This window comes from Myotis davidii, unplaced genomic scaffold (genome assembly GCF_000327345.1).
Source record: "Myotis davidii unplaced genomic scaffold, ASM32734v1 scaffold352, whole genome shotgun sequence".
In the NCBI taxonomy this organism is placed as follows: Eukaryota; Metazoa; Chordata; class Mammalia; order Chiroptera; family Vespertilionidae; genus Myotis; species Myotis davidii.
This window is the reverse complement of record NW_006283633.1, coordinates 745,328-773,156: the sequence shown is the minus strand read 5'-3', so window position 1 is coordinate 773,156 and position 27,829 is coordinate 745,328. Positions and strand designations below refer to the sequence as shown.

General features: G+C 35.0%; 1 protein-coding gene across 1 annotated transcript in view; it reads left to right on the top strand.

Moving 5' to 3' along the window:
* The first annotated feature begins 1,143 nt into the window (after nucleotides 1-1,143).
* Nucleotides 1,144-27,829, top strand: part of ADGRL3 (adhesion G protein-coupled receptor L3) — a 323,628-nt gene continuing 296,942 nt past the window's right edge. Inside the window, exon 1 of the mRNA XM_015565616.1 lies at nucleotides 1,144-1,195. The gene's annotated coding sequence lies outside the window, so the exon portion shown is untranslated. The remainder of the gene's footprint in view (nucleotides 1,196-27,829) is intronic.

Here is a 27,829-nt window from a genome sequence, read left to right as displayed (position 1 = left end):
GCTAAATGAGTTTTATTATTATATCTGTAGTACTTAGAAAATAAAAAGGTTGATAAGAGGAAGTGAAACAATAATGGGCCAAAAACTGGAGATCAGCAATGAAAATATTATATTTACAGAATATTTACATATCATCAAATTTTATTATGTACAGTTTTTCATTTTTGGTCATGTCTACTTCAGATATATTCCTGATAATAGCTAATTTTCTATAACAATTATAGAAGTAACTGAGTTTATATAGCTACTTATTGTAGAAAATCATCAGATTTATGAGCTTATTTTTTAAGGTGGGATATGAAATTATATTGCTTTAACTGCAAAAATCATATCTTTCAACTTGACACAGCTTCTTCAAATGTGTTTTCTATGTAGTAGGATGTGCTGCTATTTTTTCAAAAGTTTGAATACACCAAAATGGCAAGCTATCTCTTTGCAGTGCATGTGTGCAGACAGCCACCTGTACATTCATGTTATTAGATGATTGTCTGATAATCATTCTCAGACATTAAATCTACACAAGAGAACTGAGAACATGTTGACTCTCAGATTAACATTATGCAAAATTGCCTGGTAAGAATGGAACATTGACTTTTATTAATCTTTCACTGATATCACAAAATATATTTTTAAGCTTAAGACATTCTCTAAAGAATCAATTTTAATTTAGAGACTAAATAAAATCCCCATTAAACCTGATAAATAGTAGACTCAATAAATACAAAGCTTTTTACTCTAAATCAAAATGAATTCTGCCTTAAATGCTCCCTACTCTAGCAGTGTGTTAGCAAGGAATCAGAGTATAGGTTCTTTCAGAGATGAAATATCTCTTTAAGAAAGTAACACAAAAATATAACCCTGAGGCATAATATTTCTGAGATGAATAAACAAGAATGTGGAGAATAACTATAGTGTCACATCCTGTACTCTTAGTGCCAATATTTTGGGTGGGAAGAATGATTATTTTTCCACAGAAATGTCTACTAATTAATAAATTATTGAATATAGAAAGTTTACTAGTATTTTAATAAGGATTTAACTTTGCATAAGCATTTATGTCTTCTTTTCTTTTCTTTTGACTTCAGGTGCAATAACAGAACCCAGTGTGCAGTCGTGGCAGGTCCTGATGTTTTTCCAGACCCCTGTCCGGGGACCTATAAGTACCTTGAAGTGCAGTATGAATGTGTCCCTTACAGTATGTATATTCCTATCATTTTTTATAAAGAGAAAATAAAGTAAGTTTTGTTTTGCATACATTGACAAAATATTCTCTATGAAAACTTAAAAACAATTACATAAATTATGTGGAAAAAATGGGTAATTTTAATTTTTTAGCACAATAAACCCTTTCCACCATTGGAAGAATTAGATGTTGTTTACATGATCCTGCAGCTTTTAATTTTGACTATACGCTTCTGTACATTGATATCTATTCTAAAACTCTTTTCTTAAAGTAAGAATATGAAACAGTTAGATGAAAGTTGAAAAGTGATATGCCAGTACTTCATTCCTTCATGTCCAAGTAAAAGGTAGTAAAACTAAATAATATTATCATCATATATATAGTGCTACATAAATTGATAAATTTGAATTTGATGGAAGCAATTATAGCTATGCTTCCCATGTTGTCAGTATTTCAGGAATAAAGATATACTTACCAAGTGGGAGCATACTAAAAAAATACTCGGATTACTTGAACTAAAGCACTCTACAGAATGCATCTTTTACAAGCACAAGAAGTAGGTCTTTGCAACCATTATGTCAGATACGGTGTATACCAACAACTTGTTTTTTCTTCGGGAATAATGAAGAATCAAACAATCAAAAATGATACATTATCTGGCTTTTTTACTCAAGGGAATCATCCCCATCTCAAATAAACATATTGTTGAGCTATCTAGTTCATTATTCATGAGGTTCAATAGTGAAGCTCACTCCGGAAATCCTGTATTCTCCGATTAGATATTCAGCTTATCCCAGAGGTATAAAACACCTGAGATCATAAACAAAACCAAAGTTTCAACTTCCTTTGACATCTAAGAAGAAGCAAAGTGTCTGGGGATCAGCAAGATGCCTGTGCCAAGAGATAGCTGTAGGCTTGCCTCATTTCTGCTCATTTAAGAAGCAGCACATTGCTCATGAGCCGTAAGGGAGCAGTTTGACCAGCAAGAAATAGACTGAAATTTTAAAATAATAATGAAAGCAATCAAGGGAAAGCTTTATTTTTGCTTATTTGTAGTACATTTGATTAGAGAAAGTGTAGTGATGTTTTATGAAGCTAATTTCCTTGTTTAAAAATGCATAAATGTGTAGGTTTGATTGAAATCTCAGTTGAGGTTATGCTTCTTACATTGTTCTCAGGGATCCTTCTATGAAAATATGAGGCTCATACTGACCATTTGTTCTTCATTAGTAATCATTTACAGAAATAATATTTGAAGTCCGTTTTGGAACTGTGGCAATTATATTTGGATTGCATGATGCGATCTTTGTGAAAAATGTAGAATAGCTGTTTCTAAGGCATTTTATAAAAATATACACTAAGGTATAGGTGCACCTCATTTTAAAAGACAGTCTTTGGAAACTTATATTTGGCATCAAGCTGAAGTAGGAATGTCAAATTGTAGATGTTTTTCATAATTTTTAAAAGTTAAAGAATCTTACAGCTGCCTCCTCAATTATCTGTGTTTTTTCTGAGTTTCTTTGTAAATAACTACTCCAGAATCTTCTGTCAAGCTTATTCTGAAAAAGTATCTACTTAAGTTATTTCAATAGAATTAAGAACTTCCTCATACTTGCATAAAAAGATTACTATTTATCACAGATCTCTGTTTTCTCTTATAAACTACCAGATATGGACAATTTGAAAGCGGAATATCTTATTTTTGTAGGTTTCTGGTAGATTGAATATTTACTGATTGCTTTCAAAATTTATTCCTATTATATTAAAGTATTTATCTGATTTTTTTATTAAGTAAGAATTTTAAACTTAAGGGGAACCACTTGGGTTGTTTATACCCCAGTTTAACTTATATGGTGTACAATGATTGTGTTTATTTAAGTTATATTTTGTATGTGTTTTAGTTAAAGGTATAATTGGTAATTTCTTTAGTAAATTTAACTTGTTTAAAAAAATAATCCAAAATAAAGTATAAACCATTCAAAAACCTATAGGGACTCATTTAAAGGTAGGTTGATTTAGTAGAAAGACTACCAGAAATCAGGAAGCCAGGGTTTTTAGAATATGGTCTTATTGCAGAACAAATGGCCCGGGTCCATTAGTCTAGGTAAGCTATTGAAATTTTGTGGATCTCCCCTTATAGACATAACCTGATCTGTAGTAAATTATGATTTTGATCAACACTATGCTCTTTCTTGCCTCTAGTGTAAAACAGATTGTCCAGTGCTGAATTGATTCACTTATTAATAATAGCTATCACTTGACACTTGCTACATGCAATTTACAACATGGGTTAAATGTGTACATACATTATTTTATTTTATTCTCACAATATCCTCACTCTGTTAGGTAGGATTATCACCGTTTTACTAGAGAGGAAACTGAGGCTCCATTGGATAAGTGAATATCTCTTGGAAGATGTAGAATTGCTAGAAAATGGCAGAGCCAAGATTTGAGTTGTCACTGATCGTTGTTCTTAAGGACCCAGCTATAGTTCTCCTCATAGATATTTTTCTTTATATGTTCATGAGTTATTAAATCTCATCCAATATTTAATTCACAATCTTCATCAGTAAAGTAATGGCACATGGTGAAAGCAAATGATTCAAAGACCCAGGCCCAGTTCTTTTGCTATTTACTTTTAAGAGGTTTGTGTGTCTTTCTTAAAGAAGATAAATCACTGCAAACTTCTATTTTACATAAGCACCTAATGAAGCTTTATGATTTAAACTAATTTGTGCCATAAAAATGCTACCCACTGTTTAGAATAAGGCTCTTACCAAAGTAACAAATTAAGAAGTTGTTTAAATTAACTGTATTATAAGAAAAAACCCTTGTACTTAATATACTTGTTAAAATACCCCTATTGTAGCCCTGGCCATTGTTTCTCAGTTGGTTGAATATAGTCCTGTGTACTGAAAGATTGCTGGTTTGATTCCCGCTCACGGCACATGCCCAGATTTCAGGCTCAGTCCCCTGTAGAGGGCTTGCCGTAGGTAGTTGATTGATGTTTTGCTCTCATATCAATGTTTCTCTCTTCGTCTTCCCCTTTGTCTCTCTAAAAATCAATAAAGATATTTTTAAATCCCTATTGTATTATTAGAATAAACACTTCAGACTTAAGATTTATTAATGTTTGAACATGTTCTATTAAAACAACTGAATAAACAAATAAATAATGTTAAGTTCTATTTCTTAAACAATTAACTAATTCCAAGTTTTATTTTGAATTGTAGACAATAAAATTCATGCATTTAGTGATCTATTTAGTATTTATGAATGTTTTCTTAATATTGGAATGTGGAAATATATTGATATTTTCTTCCTCTATACATACCCTTTGTGTGCGTTTCCATGGTAATACTAATTTTTAAGGGAATAGTTTTTCACGGAAAAATATAGAAAACTTTGAAACATAGAAATGCAGAAAAAAACTAAAATATGTAGGAAAACATACTAATATTCATGGTGCGGAAGCATATTGCAGGTAAAAAGTCAACAACTTCTTTGTATTACAAAAGAAAATAAAGTTAAAAAATGCTGAAGGTAAGCCTGCAATAATTTTTGCACAGATTTTTGTCAGTAAGTAGTTACATAATTTAACAATGGCAGTTTTAGAAGCTTAGACTGAATCAAACAAACAGTATAACTTTTGTTTTTATTGAAATCATTTTTTATTTTTCAATTACAGTTGACAGTACAATATTATATTAACTCCAGGTGTACACCTCAGTGATTTGACTTTATAGAACTTCCTAAGTTATCGGTATGACTTTTTAAAAAAGATACTGATCGGAAAGAAACTAAGAAAAATTAGTGATTGTAAACAATTTTGTGAGGCTACCTGCGCGGGGAGTGTTTTGTACTCAATTTTTTGAAATCACTGTAGTTATTCTCTTCTGTCTTTAGTTTTTCCGTCTTGTCTGTAGTGTCTTGTTTGTGTTCACAGATACCCTGTTTGTGACCAAATTTGTGACAGACAAATCAATACTTTTCTCTGTTCCTGTTACACCTTAGTTCCAGTGTGACTTTTATAGCCTTTGCGTTTTCTTTGAGGTTTGACTTTTCTCCTTAGCGGTATTTTCTCCCCAGGAGATGACCCAGATATTCCAGAGGTTAAACCTCAGCATTTACCAATGTCACATTTTTGCTCTATCTTCCTTCTCACCCCACCCCCATCGCTTCTGGGGTGATTTGGGATTGAAATTGTGGCATCTTCAAGTAGAGCTTTCTTCATTTAGCCAGTTTACTGGGATGAATTGTGTTAGGGAGAAAACAATAAAACAACTAACCATCTAGTTAGGGTATTTCTGAGCAAGGAATCTTCACTTTGTATCCTGCTGACAATTTGTCTTTCTTCCTAGGCATACAATTTCACGCATATTAAACTCAAAAAGTGCTTGTCTTTTCTCACAATCTAGCCTTTCTCTTCAGTTCTTTGTTTCTTCCTTTCAGAAATACAAAGCACATATTACTTATTCTAATAATCTTCTGTCATGGTGGATTTTCTGCAGAAATGGAGGGAGGAAGCATACAGTTTTGAGCGCATATTAGAAATGAGTGTTTGATTAAACTGGTATTATGTTGTAGCACTTAGAGACTTTCTGAAGACATTAGCCATCTGAAGACATGTAAAATAAGTATTATTAGAAAATTAATATTTACAAATAATTATACAATATTTTAGTTTAGTTTTTAACTATAAGAAAAATGCATTACACTTTTAGAATTTAAAACAAATGTCTTTAACTTTAATTATAAATAACTACATTTTGCAAATAATATTCTAATGAGTGCATATTTTAATGCATGCATACTTTGGTTCCTATTCTATAAATAAGTAATTACATATTTTAAAACTCATTGTGCTGAAATGAACCCATATGTTTAATTTTTAAAAGATCACAGAAATGTCAAGATGTATTCTGATTCCCAATATACCGCAATACCTTTTTCAGTTTCTGACATATAGAAAACATTAAATACGCATATATTGAATGATTGAAAGAAAGAGGAAATTTAGTTATATTGCTCCAGAAGTAATATATGCGTTGCTAAAATGATAATGTAAGAAATTCTTTTGTACAAACAAGACCTTATTAATCCAAAAGGGAGATCTGTGATAAAGATATAGATCATATGAATTTTATTTTCTCCAAATTGCTTGTGATTGTGATTATATCCCTCCCTACTAGTAGCCAATTTGTTTTTCATAGTCTTCTACATGTCTCCATACAATATAGCAAGTTTTTGCTTTAAGTATTACTGCTTCTATAAAAAGAGTGCCAGCTACCTGAATTCTCTTTTTTAGAATATTTTTAACAAGAGGAACAATATTTTTTTGTCCCTTTTCTCTCCCATTAGTTTTGCTCTTTCTCTGTCAAATAGTTTCTCTCTACTTCACAGTGTCTTAAACCTAACAGATAATCCATTTAGCTTTTACAAATGTACCAGTGATTACCTAGTATTAATTTAAGCATTGTCTGTCTGCCCAAAATATGATATTTTCATAAAAATTGAAATCATCACTTTAGAAACCCTGAAGGATAGTACTTAAATGTGATCTCTCTTAAGGGGTTGCTCTTTTTAAAGCTCAGTGATACATCAAATTTTCTGAATCCATACTCATCCCACTGTGTTTCTGTAGGTTCTGTTATCACTTACACTTCCTGATCTGCCTCCCCTTTGGACTTTACCTGCTGGTACTGATAATTACATGAATCACATTTAAGCTTGCCATGGAGTTTGGCCATTTTGTTTCTTACTTTCTTACTAGAATTAGCTTTTAGTATTAGTTCATTTACCTCCAGCCCATTTCTCCCCATAGATAGCAATAGATAAGGAGGTGCTAATTTCCTCAAATGTCTCCTCAAGTTATGGACCCTGGCCCTGTCATGTATCTCACTCAACCAATAATAGTTGAACCCCTGCTTCATTAATCTTCACAAACTGCCTTTAGACAGTAACAATGTAATTAATTATGAAGCGATTGAAACCCATCTTTTAAAAATTTTAGAGGTAGAGAACATGAGACTTAGAATAAATGAAATAGTCAGTGATTATATAGTTAAAACTTATTGGCTCTTAATTGCTGGTTGAGTTGTCTTTCCATCTTGCTACTTTGATTCTTTGAATCTCAAAATAGTTTTTTTCTGTCTAGAGATATAAAGAGTGATTAAAACCTACTCTCAAACATATAAAAGATTATTATATATTCTCTTTAATTGAAATTTGGCATTCAAACATTACTATTCATTTTAATTCAAATTCTTACAGAAAAAATTCTGGATTCAAAATGATGCTTGTGTGAGGTCTTTGTTTGCCTTCAATCCTATAATTATTGCAATCAATGACTGTATACTGAGATATCAAAAAATCCACAACTTTCTCAATATTTTGAAAGAGCAATCTTTTTGTGTATGTGTTTAGATTTTAATCCTCCTGGCCTTTCTCATAAATTGAATTCAAAATTGTCAGTAAGTGAACCATTTTAGAGAACATAGGATATGCAGTTTGCTTTTATGTTCTCTATATGCTAACCATTTGTTTTTGGAAGCCTTCATATATGCATTCAGATTTCTGTGGCAAAGTTTTTCTGATGTCAGTTTTTGGAACAGCTTGAAATAAGTACAGTACTCAGTAACATTGATTTTTTTCAGGTTCCAAAACTGTTTGCAGTTAAAAATCAAACAAAAAAACAACTCATGGAATTATGGGAAGGAAAATGAATCTCTCCAAAAAATCAGAACATTCCATTTACTTTACTGTGATTTTCCTAGGCTTGATCTCTCCGCTGTCCCCCTTACCCTTAGAAAACCCATCCAAGTTAAGTTTCTCAAGATAACAGGGAAAACTTAGAAGGAAGACAGCATTCTCATTTGTTGGAAACGGAATACATTCATTTTTCCAAGAAGGCTTTCTTTTTTCCCCCTCCTGGATTTATTATGACTGCGTATTGATTGCGTATAGGACTCTTAGCCAGTTATTTATGTATATCAGAGTCTAACAAAACTTGCTTTTTATGACAGAGCTTTGTTCTTATCCTTCTCTGTTACTCGCCAAGAACTATTCATCCAGATTCATCAAGATTAACTTAAAAAACTGCTTACCTAGTGAACAATATTATTGTGGATATTATTGAGGCAAAGCTTTAAGAATTCCTCATTGCACTCTATCATGCATTTGATAATGCCCATAAGAAACGGGTTCAAATACAAGCTCAGGCCTCATAAATGATGAATGACTGCTCTGCAAAAGATGGCAGGTGTTCCTCTTTTTAAGAATGAGTGGTACGTGTAAAGCAAGAAACAGAATGCTATTCTGTGTCTTTAGGACCTGGCAATCCTTGCCATTTCTCAATATTGGCCTACATTTGTGATTAGCACTGATTCCAATACAAAATTCAAGATTTTATGATGAGTTCATATTACCTGATTGAAATTTATCAGCTGCTGCTTCTTGGAGGTATCAGATGATATTTCCTAGATGTTGAAATACATTATTTATCCTCAGGCAGTAGTTTGAGCACAGTAGGAGCTGTTCCTTAAAATTCCTGTTACCATTGGTTATAAAACCAGCCTATTACAGCCATTTTATTTTGCCTAAGAAGTGTAAAGCCAGGACCTTCTATTCCTCTTTCATAGGCAATAGGATGAAGATTCTCGTTATTTACTAGAAAAATCCAAATGAATCTAATTCTTTAAAAATGTGATTACTTTATTTCTTCAATGCAAGCACTAACTTCAAAATGTTTTACCTATTCAACTAAGTCATACACACAACAGAATTAAAATAGTTTCTAGCTCACATTAGTGCTTAATAAAATTTGCTATTATTATTTAGATGTTTCCCACATGTGATGGGTATTTATTTAGTTTATTGTTGAAAACACTAAATCATAAAATTCTGAAAACCAAGGTATACATAGTATTGTACACTCCTTATTTAAGCTCCTGATACATTCCGGATGTCTTTTCAAGAGTTAAAATTCTGACATTGGTCAGTATTGTTTTAGTAGATTATAGATTTTTTACAGAAACTGAGATCTAATTTTATATTAGTGATAGTTGCTAGGTAATGATTTGATGGAAATTAATCATTAAACATTTAGAAACTCATTCTCTGATTGGAGTGGAAACTGGAGTGACTTAGAAGCTGATGTCCCAGGAAATAACTGATTGAGAAATAATATTGTGGGGTGTTTAACAAAAATAGACTGTAAGTCCTATACTTGATGTTCTTCCTCTTTGTCAAAATGAAAAATGAAAGAGAAATTGCTAGAGAAAAATGGGAGCTTTTTTTCTAATAGTAGATACTGTTCTCCAAACAAGTTCTGAGGGCTAAGACTGTGCTTAATACTTTGTATACGCCATTTTGTTCCCTCAGAAAAATAAGAAAGTCAAAAAATAAATTAAGTCTTTAGCTTGTCCAAGTTTCTATTTTTTAAAAATATATTTTTATTGAGTTCAGAGAGGAAGGGAGAGGGAAAGAAAGATTGAAACATCAATGATCAGAGAGAATCATTGATCAGCTGCCTCTGGGATTCAATTTACAACCTGGGCATGTGTCCTTGACTGGAATCAAACCTGGGACCCTTCAGTCTGCAGGCTGACACTCTATCCACTGAGCAAAACTGACTAGGGCCAAGTTTCCATTCTTGGTTAGATAAGTGGAAAGGGGGAATAGGGAACTGGAATACAAGTCCCTTTGATTCATGTGATTTTGTTTTTTTTTTTCATTCTGCTAAAGAAAGCAGGTAAAAATATGATCTTGTCTGAGGTTTTACAAGGCTGACACCTATCTTTTGTAACATATTTTGCTGCCCTCTAGTCTGGTACCTAAAGAGGGAAGTTGTGTGTGCTGTATTTAGCTTGACTTCAGAAGAATTTTTAGCAAGAGGTAGGGATCAGCCCTGACCCGTGGTCTCAATTGGGTAGGTGTCATCCAGTGCCCCAAAAGGTTGCCTGTTCCATTCCAGGTCAGGGCACATGCTGAGGTTTCATACTCAATTCCCAGTTAGGGGGAGTGAAGTAGCAGCCAATTGATGTTTCGTTCTCATATCAATTCTTCTTCCTCTCATTTTTATCTCCCTCTCCCTGTCTTTTCCTCTGTCTCTCAAAATCAATAAAATAATCTTTTAAAAAATGAAAAGCTGTAGGGATCCTTATTAGGAACCTAGTGTTGGAACAAGGAGGGAGAAAAACTACAGTCGATAAGTGGGGTGACCATTATCACTTATTCTGTAACACTTGCCCTGAACTCAATCTCATTTTACTGATGTGTTGCTGTTAATAATGGTGAAGCTTTTGCATTAGTTTTCTTCTGCTACTATATCAAACTATGCAAACACAGTAGCTTAACACAACACAAGTTTATGCTATTACAGGTGTAGAGGTTCAAAGTCCAACATTAGGATGTTTGTGGGGGTGCCTTCCTTCTGGATGCTTCAGGAATGAATCTGTGTCCTCATCTTTTCCGTCTTCCAAAAGCCACCTGCATTCTATGGCTTGGGGCCCCTTCCTCCATTTTCAAATCACATCACTCTACCCTCTACTTCTGTCTCTACATAGCCTCCCTGAAATTGACCCTCTTGCTTCTGGACATTAGGTCATGAACAATTTGGGAGGGCATTATTCAGCCTCTGCCAGGGTTGCTTTAATTAACTAAAATATATATTTTAAAAAGTACAATTCAGTGTAGAACACATGAAAGATCTTTTTTTAAAAATATATTTTATTGATTTTTCACAGAGAAGAATGGAGAGAGACAGAGAGTCAGAAACATCGATGAGAGAGAAACATTGATCAGCCGCCTCCTGCACATCCCCCACTGGGGATGTGCCTGCACCCCAGGTACATGCCCCTGACCGGAATCGAACCTGGGACCTTTCAGTCCGCAGGCCAACGCTCTATCCACTGAGCCAAACCGGTTTCAGTGAAAGATCTTTTTTAATGAGAAAGTATACCACCTGCTAACCAAGTGTCAATGATCGCAGAATGCTCATATCAACCTCTAGGAGAAAATGGACAGTCCGTGGCTGATTTCAGACTGACAGATTAAATTAAAACCAAGCCACTTACCTTCTTCTTGTATGCTAAAATGTCTTATTCTTTCTGGTTGCATAGGTTGCATAAATGAAGAATAAATAACAAATAAAAATACTACAAACTGTATATAAATATGAAGTTAAAGTTTATTTGACTTTTTACCACTAGAGATTAATTCAACTAACTTTGCAATGACCATTCTTTTATGCATATATACACAAAGTTTGATTTTTTACAAGGATAGGAGTTAAACACACACACACACACACACACACACACACACACACACACAATTTAGTGTATATTCTTCACAATTCTGTCTATATTCAGGTGTTCTTTGGAGACCTTTACATGAATATAGATTTGTGTGTGTGTGTTTACAAAAACAAAATAGATCATATTATACACACATCTTGCTTTTCTCGCTGTACAATACCTTGTGAATTTCACACAAGTCAGCCAATATAACTTAGTTTGATTCCTTTCAAGGGCTTTATAATAGCTTGTGGGTTGATGTAGACATGGATAGTGTATTAAGTAAGTCTTCTATTAATGGAAATTAGTTTTTTATTTTACTTTGTGATCAGGTGAATGATGTTTCAGTCTTTTGGGGCAAGGTTATCTCTGTTGATCTACTAAGAAGTATTTGCTTCATCTTTTCAAACAGCAGTGAGGCACTTGACACTTGACACAGGAGAACCTGTTCGCTGAGGAGTTAATGGTTTAAGCTATAGAGCAAAGCTGAATGGGATTGAACCTGTGGCCTTCCATTCTTCACCAGAGTGACCAACCCACACCACTGGCAATTCTTGGCCTTTGCCAACATTTGAGGCATGAGTTTTAATATCTGTCCAGTCACTTGATTTGAAGAGTTTTTATTTAATAAACATTGGAAGTGTCATGATATCCGTCACAGGTAGTACAGCTCACTTAATCAAGGTAACTTTGAACTAAGCAGTAAAGAAGGGACTGTTACACATATGAATTAATTTATATAGTGGCAGCTGGGCAGGAAGTTTCTTTACTTTTTATCTGAATTCTGTTTTAAGCATGTAGTAGCTTCGTCTTGCAGTCTGTCTTTTTGTCCATGAATTTGCTGATAATTTTTTTGTCAAAAATCATCTGAAACTTTGCGTTGAGGCAAGCTTTATTTTCACAGAACTCATTCTTCAATATCTCTGCAGTAGATGTGACCACTTCCCCTCTTGGCCTTTTCTAACTACTTCCTCTGCATTTTATGAACATCTTATCTTCTACATTATATCGCTCTAATTGCACCTCTCAGTTTTCTTTTTATTTAATTTCAACCATCCTTTCCTACCCTCTTTCTTGCACTTTCATTTGTTAACCCCCCCCTTTTTTTACTCAAACCCCATATAAAGAAGTATACAATCACAGTACTGGTTGTTGAGTTTTATTTGCCTTCTAACTGACCATTGGCCATTCAGTTGTTTGCTTTCTCTCTCTATCTATCTCACATTGATAGTGTCAACACTTTTTTGAAGAACCCCTTTCTAATTGAATATCATATTATAATTATTATTTTACTTTGTTTAATTTCTTACACTTTGAAAAATTCAGTGATCATAATTTTTCAACAACATGTAGTGGGTAGCTTCCGTGTGTTTCTGACTAATCATGTTCTTGACTAGTCACATGGAAAAATGTGAGTTCTTGAAAATTATCATGCTCCAATTCTTTTCATCCTTAACATCCCTGCATATCCCCAAACTGTTGTATACCTTTATCTTTTATTATGCTTCTCTGTGTGAAAGTAATTTAGAACTCAAGGGAAAATGTCAGAATCCATGAATAAGAGTACTTAAAGTTAAGGACAGTTGTTTGTTGTTTGTTTTTAATTTTCCATTCTAGGTTTTGTAAGACTTAATGATCTCCACTTTTGTGAAAAGAAAAACAATAATTGAAATAATAACAGAAAAGGTTTCCTTTTCTTCTATGCTGTTCTGTTATCATGCTTTAAATCACTATTATCCACTGTTTGTTTAGTTTCGTCCATTAAGTGACCAGATTAACATATATTTTTATTTATTTATTTTTGTTATTCCTCACCTGAAGATATTTTTCCCATTGATTTTTAAAGAGTGGAATGGAGGGAGGATAGAGAAAGAAAGAGGGAGAAAATCAACCAATCCATTGGTTGCCTCCCACACATGCCCTGACCAGGGCCAGGGATAGAACCTGAAACCTAGGTACGTGTCCTTGACCAGGAATCAAACCTGCAACCCATCAGCGCTTGGGCCAGCACTCAAACTACTAAGCAACATTGACCAGGTCAACCAGATTAATCTTTAAACTATCACGTTCACTTTTCTAAAGCTTCAGGGGAAATGACTCACTTTAGCTCCAACCAAAATTTATTCTAATTTTTTATGTTAGAATAAATTTTAAGATATATTCTAAGATATAACATGTTAGAATTCTAACTGGCCTCTAAAACTAATAGTTAGACCCTTAAGATCAGTATTATTAAATCACCAAGAAGTTTCAAAGTGGTAAAATAATGATCATGTTAAGTCTGAGATTAAGCTGTCACATCAGAGTAATTTGATTTTAAGTCTGGCTCCACCACCTCCATTAGTAATCATATCCTTGACAGAGACAAAGTTCATCCAATATGATTTCTCAATGTGAACAACGTATTGATGTTTCTGTGTTACCTTGGTCAGTCAATAAGGTTAAAAGGATAAAGTTTATTTAGTTTTAAGCATTACCTTCTTGAAGTCAAATGTCTATTTAATTAGATTTTCCAATATTTGGCAAGGAATGACCAGTAGTGTCAGCTTTCCTCAGGTTGATATTCAATAGCATCTTGTGAAATTTGGTAAAGATATCTACAGTAATATGAAACAGATATCCTGCAAGCCTGCCTAGGAGAGCACTAGAGTTTTTGTTGAGATGATTAATAATTTCTAATAGTCTCCTAATGCTAAAAGATTGAATCATGTCTGCAGGTCTCCAGTATGATATTTATTTTCTAACTGGCTTGTGATAATCTGTAGTATTCTTCTTCAAATATTGAGCAAAAAAAAATGTATACCTTATATAATTCTCTAAATTATTTCTGAACCAAGCAGGTGATTATGACTTCAAAGCAGTATGTATTCTCTGTACATTTTACTTGTTATCCAGGCACCCATTATATAATCATCCCATGTTTCTGCCTTGACCATGTTTTCTTTCTAGTTGAGTAAAAAGTCATTAAATATAAACAGGCATTGATTATGTTTAAGATAAATAGGTTAAAAAGGAAACCTCTAACAAAACATATGTGTTGGGTGGTAAAAATTTTAGGGTAGACTTTTTTTATAATTTTTTTTCAATTATAGTTGCCATACAATATTATATTAGTTTCAGGTGTACAGCCCAGTAATGAGACATTTATATAACTTATTACCCTGATAAAGGTACTACCCATCTGATACCATACATAGTTATTGCAATATTATTGACTATGTTCCCTACGCCATATTTTATGTCCTCATGACTCTTCTGTAACTACTGATTTGCACTTCTTAATCCCTTCACCTTTTTTACTCATTTCTCTAACTCCCCTCCCATCTGGCAGTTATCAAAATGCTCTCTGTATCTATTAGTCTGTTTCTGTTATGCTTGTTTGTTTATTTTGTTTTTAGATTCTACATATAATTGAAATCATATGGCATTTGTCTTTCTCTTTCTGACTTATACCATTCAGCACAATACCTCTAGGTCCATCTATGTTGTTGCAGAAGACAAAATTTCTTTCTTTTTTATGGTTGAGTCATATTTAATTGTATATATGCATAGGATAGAATTTATTGATTATTTATCATTTCAGAATATATATCTGATTTCAATTCACAAACTCACTTTCTGTTTCAGAAAGTATGATGCTTTCTACAACAGGTTTTGGTTGCCTAGAAGTTGACAGTTACCTGCAAATGATACTTAATCTTCAAGTTAATTTTCCTTCCTTAAAAGAATGGTAGATTAAATGTAATTTTAATTATCTACTTTATTTCTTTTATACCACTATTATTATGGATTTGACTGATATTTTAGTAATTTAATTATTTAGTAGACTTGAACTCCAACTAGCTTATATTTCAATTATAATTGCAACAGATGCTATATCTTAAAATCTCAACTACCATAGGAAAAAAAATTTCTCATGTATGTTCTACAAATATTCATTAAATGCCTTCCATATGAACAATAACATATATTTCTCAAGTTCTTAGTGGTCAGGAATATGTTTATTGTCTTTGTTCATATCCAATTACATGTCACATTGTCTAACATATACACTGAGTGGCCAGATTGTTATGACCACCTGACGTTTGTAGGCAAATTAGCTATAATTTCGCGCTGAAGTTGCTGGAGGGCCAGACCATTATAAACGGGGGAAGAGACATATGTAAAACTTTAGACAATAAATAAATTTAAAAAGATAACCTCAATATTTTTAAAAAGTGTATCACCAAATAGGTGAAATAATACAAATGCAAAATAACTATTAGAGTGCTAGATGTGTAACATTAAAAAAAATCATGTGCCGTGTTATATAATAGAGAAAAATATTAAAAATGAATATAAATGAAGATTTTAAAGTACAAGTAATGGTGGTGATGTGGATTAAAAAATAGACCTCAATAACATTTTTAAATCAAATATAAATAATATTATTTGAAAACTAATAAAAGTGGGGACATCAGAAAATTAAATGAAACGTCAGAGAGATCACTATAAGAAGTATAAGTGGTGATGGTTTTTGCAAGAAAACACTGGATATCTGTGCATTTTTTAATTCTCCAGGAGCGAGCCTTTGGTTAAACTTAGGGGACTTTGCTGTGTCTTTGAACTTGAACCACTGCCCTCTTTTGGAAACCCATAAGATAGGTAGAAAACTCTTGAACCAGTTCTTCCTCAGAGATCCTATGATATTAGCATGGAATCTCACTAATAATTGTATTTTACTGTTTCATTTACCACTGAAATACAAATATTTCCACCACATAAAGCCCAGGAGAGATCATAAGACTACTGAAGATTATTTTTATCTATACCATTATTCCTCAAGTACGAAGTAATATTTAGAGTGAGTAGATACTTTTCAGGAGGCCTCCCACAATTAGGAGTTAGAAACCATAGAAGAGAATGTTGCTCATCTTAGTTTTCTCTGTTGGATTTCTGACTTTTCCTTTGAGACATTAATACCAAAACTTGCTTGACTATCTGAAGTTATACAGTAATAATGCTCATAAATTTTATAATTCATTTAAAACAGTTATATGAATCTCCAGTGCTATATGCCAGACACAATGGGTGAAAAGCGGAGGTTAAAATGAAAAAAATAGTTGGCTACTGATCCTAGAGTGGAAAAGAGTTCTAGTGAGATTCTCATTTAAGTTCTTTTGAGAGTCATTCAAGTTCTGTGATATTCTCAAAGTCTGCCAATTATACATTAAATGAATTATTTACAGAATTTTTAGTAGTATGTGAGTTTGTCTTATGATTAAGTAATATAGAGAATCATTTTTTGTGTATAACTCTCCACTAAGTCACTGGTATCACAGTCTTTGATTCCAGCCTTTGCTTATAAACTGAGATAATTTCCAATTACATAGACTTCCAGAAAATCCACTTTTAAATTTTATCTTATGTAAATGGCAGACAGTCCTTACGCAATATGTGGCATTGTTTAATCCAGTTAAACTTACTTTCTTTTAAACTCTAGAGCTTTGAGTTAAATTAGGTTATCTTGATGCTTCAGTGTCTCACGTAAACCATTAGTGCACTTCTCTCGGGACTCCCATTTATACTTCCCATTCACAGTGTAATCCTATCTATCAGAAATGGTAATAGTACTTTTATGTTGGTAACATCTTTCATCTAACGAAGTCTTGAGCACTTTCAAATATGACCTTGTTAATGTTTGTAACATCTCTGAGATGTAGCCACAAACTGAGAAGGATTCCTTCAGTTTTACAAATGAAAAGATTTGGTAGAGAAAGGCTGAGTCCTCCAAAAGCGATTTTAAGAGGGTACTCTGGTATGATGTAATGAGCGTTTAAAAAATGATGGAAAAATCAAGGAGAGGGATAAACTGAATACTAAATATACCCCAAAGGGATGAAAGAAGTTTTTTTGAAAGAATTCAAGCAGGTTTTGCATTTTTTAAAAAATTACTCTTTGTAGAATGTGAAATGGGGGATTTAAGAGAGTAAACAGAAAACATACTAGGATTTTTATTTCTAATATTGTATACTGGTAGTTTTTTTGTTCTTATCTCTTACAGGTTCAGTGGTTCCTAAGTATATAACTATCACTTATGAAAATACATACAGTTATATAGCTATAAGTAATGTTGATTGTATTGAATTTTAGAATAAAATATGCTCTTTTATTCAGTCAGGAACTACTTGAAAATTGCTTAACTGAAAGAATTGTGGAAAAATCGTGCTTGCAAGAAGTTATACTCTGATAGGAAAGTTCAGATCTGTGCTCAGATAATAAGACCATGTGTGTGTGTGTGTGTGTGTTTATCATGTGGGCAAGATAAGGTATTACAGGAATTCTGAAAAGAAACCATCACTTGGTGAGAAAATTACCAAAAACAGAGAAAGAGGCTAATATGAGATACTCCATGAAAATGTATACAAATAAATTTACCAATGTTGTATCTTTTATTTAACAAACATTATGGAAAGTGATAAGGAGGATATAGATATAAGACATTGTTTCTGTATTCAGGGTGTTCTTGGTCTATTGGAAGAAATAATTACGTTACAACTCTAGTACTAAGCATAGCCCCATAAGTACCACAAAATGGGAATATGAAAGAAGAATTTTAATTCAACTACAGAGCCTAAGTAAATTTTGCATTAGAGAATAGTAGAAAATAAAACAGCACATTTTGGTTGAAGAGAGAACAGATCTTCCTTTAAATGTCAGTTTGAAGCTATTACCAGAGCAGATTCAGAGAATGCTGTGGCTGGTGCATTTAGGTGCCTTCGATTCTGCAAAGAATAGGTACGTCAGTGAATTAGCAGATGAATGCTGCAGTCTAGATGCCAAGCAGTTCTAACTGAATTAAGTTGCTGATGGTGGTAATGGGAAGAAATGAGAGTGAAGTCTGAGGTTGAAGAAAATTTGACAGAACTAACAAACACTTGACTACAATAAAACATCAGTAACTGTGAGTTTTAGTCATGGTGATTGTGTGCTGATACTGTTATTTAAAATAGAAAAACCCAGAAATGTTGTTTTATAAAGTTCGGTGATGTGGTGTTAGAAGTAAGTCTTAAATATATTGAGGTGCTGGTGAAATATACAGTGGTCAACAGTGATGATAGCATGAGGGTCAGAAGAGAGGTTGGGTTAGGAAAGAAGAAGAATGACTATGGAGTATTTGAGCCATTTTATCTGAAACCTAATTTAATTCTCAAAACTTATTGAGCAAATACTACAGAGCCCCAACATCATATATCTAGGAAGTAGAGACTTGAGGTTTGATCATCTTAAGAGTTATTATACCACAGGGTATGCCGCCACCGAGGAGGAACTACACATTTGAGAAGTATTTGTATAGAGGTGCAATTAAAATTTTGAGAATGGTGGCAATATCTATATATATAAAAGCCTAAGTGACCTTTATGACCGAACAACCGGAACCATAGGACTGATCAGTTGACCAATCTCTATAACATGCACTGACCCCCAGGGGGCAGACGCTCAATGCAGGAGCTTCCACCTGGTGATCAGTGCACTCCACAGCCAACCTCCTGCAGCTGGTCAACTACCCGTGGTCCCTCCCCAGGCTGCCAGGCCCCAATTGGCCTGCCCCTTGCCTGCAGCTGTGGTTGCATGGCAGCAAGGGAAGGAGGAGGGTGAGGGGTGGGGAACCGTGTGGTGGTGGGGCGCCGACATCAGCATCCTGCGTCCTTTCCTTCCATGCCCTGCGACTGTCAGCCAGGCCTAGGGACTCCACCCATGCATGAATTCATGCACCGGCCCTCTCGTCTGAAAATAACTAAACAAGAATTATAGAACAAAAATGTGAATAAGATAGAGGGCTGGAGAAATAAAACAAGCTGAAGATCTATATAGAGAAGGTGTGGCAAAGTTGGAAGTAGCTAATCCAAAATCTAGGAAAGAATCAAATGTCACAAAAACTAGAAGGAAAAAAAAAAACTTTAAAGAAAACGAACCAGGCTTTTGCTTATGGAATTTTGTAGACCAGCACTTCTCAAAGTCTGTTCTCTGGACTATCAGACACACAGTATATTTGATGGAGGTGGGAAAATATTCCATCTATTGTCAAGTAAACTTGAAAGACACCAAATAATGAACTGTCACTGTCACGTTACCCCCATTTTCTAGGACCACAACATACATTTGCAAATTAATCAAAGAAGAGTATTAATGTCATTGTAGCTTAGGCATCATCTTTTATTTTCTTACGTAGAAAGTGGAGATTTGAATGTATTTTTATCAAAAGAATCATACTTGGGAAAAGGATGAAGAATCTGAAAGGGGGCCAGTCAAGTTACTAGGATCTGAGGAAGATTAAAGGGAATGATATGGAGCTAAAATAAAAGTTTAAACCTGGGCGTAAAAATTGAGGTGGGGAATAAAAAAACAGCTATGAAACAGACTGAAAATTGTGATTGTATAGAATTAGAGTTAGAGGGTAAGGCCACTAGTTTAGTGATTTTGAGTTGCAGTTACCCTAACGTCAGGTTGGGTACAGCGCTTAACACAGACTCACTACAGGGGCAAATAGGAGCACCAGGCCCTGAATTATTTCTTCTTGCAAATGATTCTGGTTTCCATGTATTGTTTTTCATGGTTTCTAGATCCCACTCCTGTCTGGTTTCAATCCTTGGGACTGTTCCACCTTGATGATGTTGCACTCGGAATCTGCTGCTGAAAGAACTGAAACAGTACTTGAGTTTTCTTTTCCAAGGCGCCGTTTGTATTATCTCTTTGTACAGCATGATCAGGGCTTGTTGCCTTTGAATTTTGGTCAGTTTATCCAATGTAGGTGAATTTACAAAATTCTAGGAACTTTACAACTTTTGTATATGAATAAAAGGTTATTTCAAGGTTATTGTATAACTTTACTTTAGAATTTGCATTTATGCTTCATTACTTCTCGCCTTTTATTCCTGCCAGACCTTCCAAAGGCTTTGTCAGATGTTCATCCACACTTCTTTTTTACTAGAGCCCCTCACTCTGTGTGAATTGTGGATCTTACTTTCATGCCTTTCATAAAGACAGAGGTTTGTGAGAGCCACTGGGAATCATTGTCCAACTTTAACTTACCTGTGAATGTCTTTGGGTACAGTGAATAGTTGCGCCCAGCTCGCAGGCACAGTTGTGAGTTTTTAGTCTACAATCTGTCCACTTACCTATCAGCATAAACTTTGTCAAAACCATTTGGAGTCCAGTAAAATATATATTCCTACATTTCTTGATTTTTCATCTATAAATAAGTTGATATTAATTTGATACAGTTCATAAGTGATTCCATTTTCATTTGGGAGTACTTAGGAGCCATCTTGTCATTCATTCTAGAATCTCACTGGTGCCCTAATTTAGTATCGCCAATGTTTCTCAAGCATACATTTCCTCCCTTTTTCCAAAAGGCCCTCTTCTTTACAACATTCCTTTGTGTTTTAATATTTTATTTGTGAAGCAGTTTTATCATAATGGCTTTGCATTCATGAGTCATTTCCTTATATTGTTTGCCCCTCAGTCTCTCCATCAGTAACATGGGAATCACCGAAGTATGTATCTTATAAAATTGTTGTGAAGATTAAATGCCTTTAAATCTGAGAATATACCTTACACGGAGTAAATGCTCACCAAATCTTGGTAGTTATTGTTTCATTATCTAGTCTTGACTAAGAAGCATGATCTATTTACAACCTTAGTTTGAAAATGCTTTTGGGACTAGAAATTGTTAAATAAATACAAAAGCGTCTTTCAGTTACTAAGTTTGAGAACTGAAAGGGTTATGCTGGGAACTTAGTATTTAATTATTTCTACATAAACAGCTTGTGAGAGACATCTATCCAGTTAAAAATATGCATAAATAGAGAGTTCTGTTTATCCATCCAACAACTGGAAATAACTTTCTGAGTCTGAAGTTAAAATGGCCAGGATCGGAAAAATAGAGTATGGTTTTAGGAAAAGTGGACCAATATATAAAAGAGATAGACATCCAAACGGTTATATCTATTGTTAGTGAGAGTGAATTAGGACGGTCTTGCTGGGCAGTGACTCAGAGAGGCAGATGACAGAGAAAATGGGTGCTAAAAAAAGACCAAACCCTGTCACCACCGCATCCCCTTCCTCCACCAGGCTAAATCACGCCGCCCTATGATATATTTCTTCAGTTGTTTGCTTTGATGTTTATTTTAACTACTTCCCTTTTTACATAAAAAGGTTTGTATAGAGCCAGAATGGAAAAAATATAAAGAATAGTATCTGTGCTCTAGGAGGGGTCAGTTGTCATTGTGAGCTCACAATTCCTGGCTTCAAAAGTGAACAGGATACTCATTCTTTGGGGTAGTTAGTACCTAGGCTCTCGGAGAGGCCTAATGTATAACAGTCTTTAAAATCTAATGATCAGTGCTTTATGGGGCAACACGTCGCAGGCTGAAGGATTTTAATGGGAACATGAAAAATTGTAATTGCTAAAGAAAGTCAAGTTTGCCCAGCCTCTGTTATTTGATACTACAGCAAATCTAACATTGATTAAAAAATGTATCAGAGTTTCTTCACTTACCAATAAGTAAACATTTCCATCAAATATGCCCTTTTATGAGCATTAATACTTGCAAAGAAAGGTAAAAAACAACAACAGAGAGTTTAGATTTCAAAAGAGTAATAACAGTTGGTTGATATCTCTTTAATATATTAATATTGCTACCTATTCACCTAATTGTAAAGGTGTTTGCTTAATCTTGATTTCCTTAAGGTTGTGTTAGTTCAACCTTTTCTAGCATATGTGAGTATTTTTAGTTGTCTAATCAGATCTTAGTAATACTTTTCAGCTTGGGGAAGTGTACTGAGATTTATTTTTAAAAAAACAAATGAAGAAAAATGATGGGAAAGAAATCAAAATGCCAGAGTTTCATGTACTTATCTCTGTTCCCATGTATCCCAGCATGTACCCCGTGGAATGTAAGATCATCCACTGCTCAGAGACCCCCCGATGACAGGCCCATATGTGCTAGCTTACCTGCGGCAAGCCTAACAGGACCCCACTGCAAGCATTGTCCAGGGCTTAACTCACCATGTCCCTGCTTGTATTAATTTATTTCAAACTCAGTGGGGGTCATCCTGTCTCACTTTTTGATTCTTTCACTTCTTTTGTGGCTGTAATGTGTAATTTAACTAAATTTTCTTCAGAACGCTGCCTTGAACTTACCCAAATTTTAGATGTTCCCTTCTGAAATTCAAGTTTTGTGGGTCACTTGGCACAGCGTTATTTTGGCTTGTTTCCCAACTTGCCATCTCCCTTTTGTTTAGCATTGCTGACATTTTCATGTTTATTCATGAAAAATATCATGTGAATTTACACTGGCACTGGGAGAAAGTGGTCGCTGTGCCAACAATAAGTGTCATTTAGGATGTAGAGGGATTTAGAGCCATAATAAATTGTCTCATTCTAAGAAAAATAATGTATCAAAGTCATAAATCTTACCTTTCAAATTCCTTTTCTTAATTGCAGTTGCTGGGCGCTTTTTTTAAATTTTCTTTCTGTATCATTAGCAAGAAAACTTTGATTATTCTGACTGTTTCTAAAGGTGCTATGTTTTACTAGGTCACTGGTTGTTTAAACTCTTAAGGTCTTAAATGTTTTTTAATGAAAAATTTGCAAGTTGAAAATTCAGAATTTCTTAGATGTATTTTTTTAAAAGTAGGAATAGGAAAACTCTATACAAATTTAAAGAATCACATGATTTTCTTAACTTATATTTTCATCAGTTTTTAAAAATGACCTATTTCATTCTTAACAATTCTCAAACTTTCAGCTGAAGCCCCACATTTCCCATAAGACATTTCATAAGTGTCATTGATCTTGATATTGTATTCTTCCGCATCTGCTTCTTAAGCTTAGCCCATTATTTTTGCCAATTTATACTTAATATGGTACTTTATTCTACATTCAAACATTACCTGATTGGCCCATGGATTTAATTTTCAATGAGTACAAGTCATGTCTTTAGGAAAATTGTAAAAACTGTGAAAGCAAGGAAACTCTGTGTTTCCTTGTTTTGCATTTACAGTGGATCCTTCTTTAATGCTAGTCATTTTGTATAGAATAACAACAACCATATCTAAGAGGTACCAAGCATTTACTCTGTGCCAGACTCTGTTTAAGATTCATACTTTTAAAAAGAAAAGAAAAAAAAAGAAAAGAATTCGCAACAAAACCAGAGAGGTAAGGACTTTTATTTATGCTTATTTTTAACAAGGAAACCGAAGCACAGAAAGATTATGTAACTCACCCAATGTAAAATACCGCAATAATAGAGCCAGAAGTTGAACCCCTCTGAAACTATGTGACTTAAAACCCTATTTCAACCAGTACAATACTCTGCCCAATTAAAAAAATGCCATCCAACGAAATATTTGGTGAAGAAATTATGTTTAAATGGATAAATCTGAATTCTGACAATAAGTTTAGCTTAAACTTGATTAAGGGTTGCAACACTTGATTAAGTGTTTTCCAGGGCATTAATACTCGGGCAGAGAGGATTAAACAATATGATAGTATGGAGTTTAAGTAGGCAAAGGCATCTAACTTCCTGGGTGACTGGGAGTCCCAGTGATTTTTATCGGGGTGAGCATGCTATCACCTAAATAACAATTATTTAAAGAAGCATGTGTTTTCATTATAGCCAACTTGGTTTTGCGAGGGCTAAAGCTTTGAAATGATTATCATTGGAAACATGCATATTATTTTTTTCAACTGGAATTGTTTAATGGGAGCTACTCTTATGGGTGTTTAAAAATGTGGTAGGTTCTTTGTCTTATCCAAATATCTAGACCAGCCGTGGGCAAATTACGGCCCATGGGCCGAATCCGGCCCGTTTGAAATGAATCAAACTAAAAAAAAAAAAGCCCGTACCCTTTTATGTAATGATGTTTACTTTGAATTTATATTAGTTCACACAAACACTCCATCCATGCTTTTGTTCTGGCCGTCCGGTCCAGTTTAAGAACCCATTGTGGCTCTCGAGTCAAAAAGTTTGCCCACCCCTGGTCTAGACTCTGTCCTTCAAAGCAATTCTGAAGGCAGTGCCGGGGTAGATTTGCCCCAGGCTTTGGAGTCAACACTTTTATGAACTTCACATTTCTATATTTGTAAAAGAAAGCTTAGTGATGACTTTGTTGTTGAGAACAATAAGTGATATTTACAGAAAAGAAAAAACAGTGAGTCATTATTGGGGCAGGGGCATTGATCTCATCTTGACCTTTAAACTATTCGTAAATTTTCAAATGGGGAATGCTGGGCTTTCTGGGGCCTATCTTCATGATGCCCCCACTCTCCCTGAAATCCTTACCTGTGGGGTTCCAGGTACCTCTCCACTAGAGCCATTGCCTTGTTGTGGATGGTGGACCCACGGATTTTTCTGTTCAGGTATCAGGGCCACAGTATGTTGAATTTCTGAATTCCTAAGTAGGATTTTGAAAGAATGACAGTTGATCCTTGAACGATATGGGTGTTAGGGGCACCAATCTCTGCATAGCTGGAAATCCCCATGTAATTTTACCCCCAAAAAACTTAACTGTCAATAGCCTACTGTTGAGCAGAAACCTTACCAATAACACAAATAAGTCTATTAGCATGTGTTTTGTGTATTTTACATATTATATACTATATTCTTATAATAAAGTAAGCTAGAGAAAAGAAAATGTTATAAAAATTATAAGGAGAAAATACATTTATAGTATTTACTGGAAAAAAAAGTGCATATCAGGGGACCTGAGCAGTTCAAATATATGTACTGTATACTGAATAAGGGTAATTTAGGTAATGCTTAGAGTATATATCAGTGGTCCTGAATTTGTATCTTTATATGTGTATGTTGAATACATGTTGGAATACCAGATTCTTGGTGGTTCTGTTGAATGAATTAAATTTTATTTACAAATATTGCACTATAAAATAATTTGTTGGCCTCTCAACATAACTATTTGCTGACCTACTATACTTACATGCTTGTCAAGCAAAGTTCATACATTTCAAATAAATATAACTGATTTGGGTTTTTGTTTGTATGTTTGGGATTTTTGGGCATCATCAGTACATCTATATAATAAAGAAGTAATATGCAAATTGGTCCTAACGGCATCACAGTAATGACCAATTTGCATATTGACAGACCAGCAGGAGGTTGCGCGCGCAGCAGGGGGACTTTCTGTGCCTGGCCCTGACGCTGACTCCCCAGGAGGGTTGGGACCCATCGCTTTGGAGCCAGAGGCAGGTGTGGAAATCTGGGGCTCCACCAGGGCCCTGCCTGTCCCTGCACCCCTGTACCCCTACACCCCCCTCAGTGGGAGTCAGGCCCCCTTGGGGGAGGGGAGTGGTCAGTCAGGTGCCCTGGGGGCCCTCTCTGGGGGTCAGAACCGACAGTAGGAGAGGGCGCTGGGTTGAGCTGTGGCCTGCTCCAGGGTAATGGCCTCTCACTCATTGAGAGGAACCTGGGCAGACAGCAAGCACCAGCATGGGATGGAAGCAATCACCCCCCACCCCGCTTGGCCTCTGGTGGCTGGGCACCTTCTGAACAGTGTCTCAGGTAGCGCCGGGCGGGGGAAGTGAGGCTACTTCCCCTGCCCCACGCTGGAATTCTCTTTTTCTCCCGGGTGCATGCACCAGACAAATACCCCACGCATTGTACCCAGTCCAAAAGCACTCTGCCTGGGGACGCCACCAACCCTGCCCCCCTCCACCCCCCCTAGATAGATAGATATTAAAACAATGGAAGTAAATAGAGAAGAATGTATGGGAAAGGTAGGATGATAGAGAAAGAGGGAGGGAAGAAAAGTTTTAAAGGGAAGCTGGTAGAGCTTAAAAGGAAAATGGGAAGAAGGAAGAAAGGAGGGAGCAGTGTGAAGGGGATAAGATTAAAAAAAAAAAGTTAATAGGGTGACCAGGCCATTAGGGGAGGGTAGTTAGGGGTGACCAGGCTGGTAGGGGAGGGCAGTTAGGGGGATCAGGTCAGCAGGGTAGGGCAGTTAGGGGGATTAGGCCAGCAGGGGAGGGCAGTTAGGTAGATCAGGCTGGCAGGCAGAGTGTTTAGGGTAGGCAGGCAAGTGAGCGGTTAGGAGCCAGCGGTTCCAAATTGTGAGAGGGGTGTCCAACTGCCAGTTTAGGTCCAATCCCCCAAGGGCTCCCGGATTGGAGAGGGTGCAGGTCGGGCTGAGGAACCTGCCACCATGTACAAATTTCGTGCACCGGGCCTCTAGTTGAGAAATAATACTCCACATGTTACCTCTTGACTCCATACAACTTACCATTCCTTTCAGCGGATGCTTCTAAGTTGTATTAACAATAAATTTTGCACATTGATCAAAATTTGACAGAACATCTGTGAAGAATTCATGGTATATCATGAATTATATGGACTTTTGTGGACTGTCCAGGAAAATTACCAACAGGCGGACATTATGTTTAAGGGAAGATCAATCTCCAATTTCAGTGACCTACTAGACACAGAGTTTCTTGAATATAGAATCTTCTTACATCAGGGGTTGCTTTTCTCAAAAAAACACATATTGTAGCACCACTGTCAGCATTTACAGAAAATGTGACCGAATATTATTTGCCTGTGCCAGTTTTAGAAGGAGAATACATTGTATTGCACTCTATATAGATGGCATTTAGTTTGCAATGTTAACTTCTCCTATGTACAGAATATGCAATGCTTATTGGTGCTCCTTTATGTCCTTTCTGTCCATTACTAAAATTAAGATCCATCCTGTAACAGGAGATGTTCTGACTCTCACATATGTTTTAGAACTCTGCTATAATGGTACAATTGCAGAACTAATAGATGTCACTCTTTCAGTAAGTACAATACTACTGACTGAACAGTATCAATGAAAATCACATTTGAGATTTTTAGGAATCATCGAAAAGTAAATTATATTTTATTTTTGCATTTCATTCTATACCCTGTTATATCCACAAACAGCGGTATAGCATTTTTTTAGCCTACAGGTTTTGGCATCCTACAAATCTGGATTGAAATCCCAAGCTTGTCGATGGAGAGCTATGTGTCCTAGACCATTCACTTTGCTGAGCCTCTGGTCCCCCATCTGCAATATGAAAATAACTACAGATCAATAAATTAGTAGTATATAAAGTACTAAACACAATGCCAAGTACAAAGAAATCACTTCACTAAATGGAATTTAAAGATCAATGTAATTCACTATATCCCAATTCCCACAAGTTTTTAATTATGGTTATAGAAGAGGAAAAAAAATATTTTCCCTGCTACCCTTCTGTGTTCTCTAGAAGGCTCTGTCCAATGGAATGACAAAAGACATTACGAAGTGGAAATTGAAAATTTACAAT